The sequence below is a fragment of the Aulostomus chinensis genome, chromosome 17 (genome assembly GCF_037954235.1).
Source record: "Aulostomus chinensis isolate RoL2024-O1b breed Wild chromosome 17, RoL_Achi_v1.0, whole genome shotgun sequence".
In the NCBI taxonomy this organism is placed as follows: domain Eukaryota; kingdom Metazoa; phylum Chordata; class Actinopteri; order Syngnathiformes; family Aulostomidae; genus Aulostomus; species Aulostomus chinensis.
Window position 1 is genome coordinate 18,594,527 of NC_141336.1, and position 6,000 is coordinate 18,600,526.

Sequence of the window (6,000 nt, forward strand, 5' to 3'; positions counted from 1 at the left end):
CTCTGGATTTCCAACATGTTTCTCCTGTATTCATTTCAGTCCTTTATGTTCAATTTTCAACAAAAGAAGTGTTCTGAGAACGCATTATATAGCCTCTGTCTTTATGGGGTCAGAGGTGGGCCATGAAAATTTTTGAGACTTAAAAGTGGGCCCTGAGTTGGAAAAGGTTGGGAACTACAGTATTAGATTATAAGAAAGATGAATTTAGCCGACTGACTTCTGTAATTGCTTTATAATTCATGGCAAATTTTATGAGGGTTTCATAATTTCCTCTTTCAGCTACAAACTGACACAAAAGTGATAAAGTTTATGTGAGCTGGTAGTCATGTTACAGCTGCATTACTGTGCAAGAGCATGACTGTAATTTCATCTTTCTCTAATAGGGAATAGAAATTCACCTGGTCTGTCCATCAGTGATCCAAAGCCATGGCAGATTGTAAACACTTGTTATGTCATGGTGATGCTTGACCAGGCAGATGCAGTGTTAAAAACTGAAGGGGCATTGAATTAAAATGTGTTTTTAATGAGTTTAAATGAGTTAATATCCATCTCAGGTCTGTCAAATAATCATTAATTAACTAATGCCTTTACATTTGTACAGGACAGAAATTTCAAAATATCAGCATGTCATCAGCAAAAGCATCAAGCTCAAAGGAGATTCTCCTGCTTGCTACCAGCTGGAAACAAAATCAAAAATTGTTGGATATCTGAGAAGAATCACTTTTGGTGATAAGAATTCTTGCAAGAAAAACAAAGCCATCCTGCTTGTGGGTGAGACAGGAGAGGGAAAGTCCACTCTGATCAACACACTGCTAAACTACGCCATTAGAGTGGAGTGGGACGATAACATCTGGTTTGAGATTGTTGAGGGAGAGGAGGAAAGCCAAACAGCGAGTAAGGCTTCTAGTGTGATGGTGTACAAGATCTTTGGTTTTGAAGGTCAAACTGTCCTACTCTCTGACCATCATTGATACCCCTAGATTCAGAAACACTGAAGGGATTCACTATGATATCATCATGAATCAACAGTTACTGGATTTAATACACTCAGAGGAAGGAAATGAAATTGATGCTGTAGGTTTGGTAGTGAAGGCAACCACCTGTCGAGTGACTGATCGTCTGTCATATATTCTCAATTCAATGGTGTTTGGTGGTTTGGAAAAGACACAGAGGACAACATTGTTGCTCTCGTCACATTCTCAAATGGGCGATCACCTAAAAATATGCTGAAAGCCCTTCAGGATGCTAACATTGATTGTGCTAAAAATGAGAAGGGAGAGCCTGTTCACTTCCTGTTTGACAACTGTCTGAGTGAAAAACGCACAGATGAAAAAGAAGACCTGGAACATGCATCCAAAACATTAATGAAAGATACGATGGGGACGTCAAGTCAAGTCAAAGTCTGACAATGACTAAAAACATTTTTAAAAGTCAAATTGTACTGGTTGCCTGCGTCCAGAACTTGTCAGAGTGAATTAATACGATAGAGCTAAAACAGAAAGAGAGCAAAGAAATTCAGGAACAACTGATGAAAGCTAAGGAGGACACAACTTTAATGTTTGATGAGGTGTACAAAGACAAAGAGCCAATTGATGGAGGGATGCTGTTGTTTTTCTATGAAGGAGCTGTCTGCTGTACAAAGTGCGAAGAGATGTGTCACTATCCTGGATGAACCGTGGCCTGGTATCCAGCACACTGTGAGGTCATGAGACAACGCCGCTGTACATCATGTTCAGGGAAGTGTCCTGCATCTGATCATGTCATAGAAAAGTGGAGGTATGTGACCAAGACCAGGAGAGTCCAAAAGACTCCACAAGCTGGAGGGGAAGGGTCAGAACATGAAAGGCTCAAACAAGAGATGAGAGAGTTGGTGGAAGAGTATCTAAAAAAATTAACTAAACTGCAGCAGATCGCCCAAAATGCTGATACACCAAACCTGTTGTTAGAAGTAGCTGTTGACAAGTTGACCAGAAAAAAGGGCCAAGATGCCTGAGAAACCGTAGGAAGTCAGAGCAGTGAAGCCACAGCTACAGAAACTATGTAGGAGAAACCAAAAAATGCAGCAAGATGATATTTGAACTCTTCTGCTTTACCTCTGAGGAGTAAAATATCCTCAGTCATGTCTGAGTTTATACATTTTTTCTGAAACAGTTTAAGTCAAGAGCATTATTCAAGATCTATCCCCAGCTTGGGACATGTCAATGATTACAACAGCATAGTTTTTTTATTTCATGTGTGGTTATTTTTTGTTCATCACTATGTTAAAAGTATAATCTTCTTTTCTTATGTTTGTATCCATCATAATCACTGTAACCATTATTGTAATTTTTGATCCCATTTACTCCATTTTAAAAATAAATTCAGATTGCACACTGTGCAGAGAGCATCCTTGTTCTCAATATTGTTTGTTCTGGTCTCCAGCCACCCACCGGGAGTGGATATGGATCATTTCATATTTCCTGAACTTGCATGTTACTTTTGACTTCCTGTTGTTTGGTTATGGTCACATAAAGATCTTCATCTGTCTCATGAGATGCCATCTTAAATCACATTTTGATTTTCTGTAATCCAACTGGACCTCAGAAGCCAAGTAAACTGACAGGCTCTGGCCACGATGAGCCAGAGCTGTGACATCATCAAGCCCGCGACTGTTCCACGAGCAAAATGACGATTTTGCAATCCCATATATTTGGGACTTCAAACTTCTGTGGATGATGATTTTTGTCCAATATATTGAAAAAAAATACACATATATTTGTGTGCGCATTAGGAATATACATATATTTGTTTGTGCATTAGAAATACATTTTTGAATCTTTTTTGTGTGGATTCTTTTTACATTTTTAAAGAATGAGAAACATTTGTGTGCACTGACATATTGCAGAGTGCAATTTATTTAGAATTCCTCAGATACATTTCTGAAACATCCTGCAAGCATTTCTTAATTGTGAGTCTGTTCTAACCCCAAATGTTTCTGGTGAGGGCTCTTTTGACACCAGCAGTAAACTTTGCCATAGTCTGGTATTTATACAAGCAGGCACAGCGACTGCAGCAGCCTTGATGTTCTGCTCTTAGGCAGACACACAGTATATTTGTAGTCCAGATCCAGCAGCGGCCCCAGTATGTGGGCGGCTCCAGGCCCAGAGAGGCTCTGCAGCCCGTGAAGAGGACTGCTGGGGCTGATAAGACCCAAATCTGGTGGGCTCCCTGGAGCTAGAGCTGGCTCTCAACAGCTCCGACCTGCGGTCTAAACACAAAGAAGACAGTGGGGTGCTCGGAGGGTCTCTCTCTCTCTCTCTAAACACTGTGCCACAGTGTTCCAGGAAATTCACAGGAAACTCTGTCAACACTAAATCCCTGGCATCACCCCTGAGGTGAACGGGATTAATGAAGTGAGACATTTCAGGAAAGACTGAAGGATATTTTTTCTTCTGTAGCATTAGAATTCATGTTTCAAATAGAGGTGAGGTGACGATTCAATTTAGAAACCCGGCCTTTTGTCTATCATTGAAAGAGAACTAATACATCAATAGCCTGGTGAGTAATTACAGCTTCTAGGCTATCTTTAGATGGATCAAGACATTAACAGCACAGGAAATGAGCTGAATCCACATCATTTATATTGTTCAAACAAATTGAAGCTGAAAGCGGTCGTCCACGGCACGGCCCAGAATTGTTCCAAATTCAAAGTCAAACGAGCGAAGACCTGCATTCAATTTCAGAATAATCCACAATTCCTGAGACTTCACGGAACATTTAAATAGAATAAATAAAGCTGGGAAATATAGAACTAATCAAGCTTGTTGAATTATGCAGTAGGGTGTGCTGTGTCGTTGAAATGACCACTTCCAAAAAAGAAAAGACAGATGCAGGAGGTTTTTTTTTTTTAATCCCCTGCGATTTATTTGAAATATATATATATATAAAACAGGGGACAAAGGAGGAGCAGGAATGGATGGCTGCTGTACAGTCGTAACACATCCAATGTGCTGATGCTCCCCCGTGGAGGCAGATAAAACCAGAGCACACATGAGAGTGCAACATTAGTCATGGGGCATGAAGGAGCACAGCCTTAGCCTGCTCCAGAGCATGAATCTTTAACGGATTTTACAGTCTCTTCACAGAATTTCTAAAAAGCATAGTATTGTTTCCTAATGCTTCTTTGTCTGTTTTTTTCCCCCAAAACTTTCCATATAAACTGTTAAATCTTCAAACCACACCACAGGCAAGGCAAGGCAAGGCAAGGCATCAATCACAGCAGTTTCCTATGCTCCTACCAGATGATGTCCAAAAGACAGAGAAGCCCACAACTGATCAAAAGAGAAGTGAGAAGGGAACTGAGCCACATAAGAAGTGAACATGTACATTATCCAACAAAGACACGACATCTCCCCCGGAGAATCTATTTCCACTTGCCAGATTACAGCCCCCACTGCTTAAATGCTGATTGAAGATTATTTAATCATCTCCAAGAGAATGTCCGTGCATATCTTAAGCCAGCAAAGATTGAAATAAGATTCTAGTCAGGGACTCTAATTATGGAAATCCTGAGCAGAAATATTGAACTAATCACTTGTCATTTACATCTTCAAAAGAAATTACAAGTTACATCCACTTGAATGTATTAACTGTCGTGAATCAAAGCCTTAACGTCTTTCCACAGGTAGCGAGGAGTATTTGAAAAGATAACATCGAAACTCTGTCTGTCAGAGTGAATCTAAAACTCTATTGCAGCTTCTTTGCTGTGAAAAAGTCCAGAACTAGAAGGAGACAACTAAATGAGCAGGTGTTGGACGCGCAATGATAATGTTGTTGGTTTTAAAGCAGCAGCATTTTCTGAGCGCTGATCGAAAACAATTACTGCACAGTTCTGCATACATGTTTGGAATATTATTTGAGTGCATACCTCAGCCAAAATGTCTTTTTTCCCCTACAGACAGCATAGCTCCTGATATACACAATGGTGGAACATGATTCATGCTGCTAAGTTTGACATAAACATCTAACCTAAACATCTGACCCTGTCTATCCAAAGCAATGAGAGTCAAACCAAATCCAGGCTGCTCAGTTCAGATGCAGTAATCTTTTAAAAAGAACAAACATGAGCTGCATCTCTGCTAATGTAATGAATGTTTGTTTTTATGATATTTCTCATGATTGGAGTTCTGAATTGGAATTCCAATCCAAAGCACTATCCAGGCTCTAGAGTCGACTGAATCACGCCAACAGCTTGTGCATACATTTACCATGCAATGCACAATGAGTCTGTAATTCAGATATTTTCTTTCACAGATTTAGATACAGCACTTGAACTGTATATTGTAAATGGATATTTGGAATTTGGAGAGTTCCTGTAAGAATGAGATAATGTTGTTATAATTACCCAAGGTTACTCATGGCAATGTTTACCTGCCATTATATTTAAATTTACTGCTGTTTGTAACTGCAATGTCCAGATATCGTAAGTCTAGAGGTCTTGCAGGTTGTGAAGGCTGTTATTGTGGAATGCCTTTAGATTTATCTGATTTAAAAGACATATGATGAAGACATCTGACGTAAAGAGAGAAGTTGTTTTTTTGTCTATGTCTGAGTTACATGTAGAAATAGTGAATTGCTCCTACTTGAGCTGGTAAATGTGATCCATCCCCAGATCAAATCAATGTTCAATATTTGAAGTAGCTCAGGTGAGAAGAGTAAGTTTAATGTTTAAAAGACTCTCTCTCTCTCTCTCTCTCTCTCACACACACACACACACACACACACACACACACACACAAACACACACACACACACATACTATCACAACAAAGTTACTTAAATTCACATACTCACACCTGCTGTAACACAATCATTTACACCAGCTTCCAACCATCACTTTGAAGCAATGAAAGTCACAGTCTAAAGGGAGAGAAAAGTAATAGGATTGCTCAATTAGGTGCCAAATGGCTTTCTGGGGGCCAGTATTTCATCTCCACTGCCACTGCAAGCAAAGTGGAAAGA

General features: G+C 39.7%; 1 protein-coding gene and 1 pseudogene across 5 annotated transcripts in view; one reads left to right on the plus strand and one right to left on the minus strand.

Annotated features, from left to right (window-relative positions):
* The window catches only part of c17h14orf180 (chromosome 17 C14orf180 homolog), a 152,247-nt gene that overhangs the window by 54,009 nt on the left and 92,238 nt on the right, over positions 1 to 6,000 (minus strand). The gene's annotated exons all lie outside the window — the stretch shown is intronic.
* LOC147246615 (uncharacterized) lies at positions 582 to 1,406 on the plus strand (annotated as a pseudogene).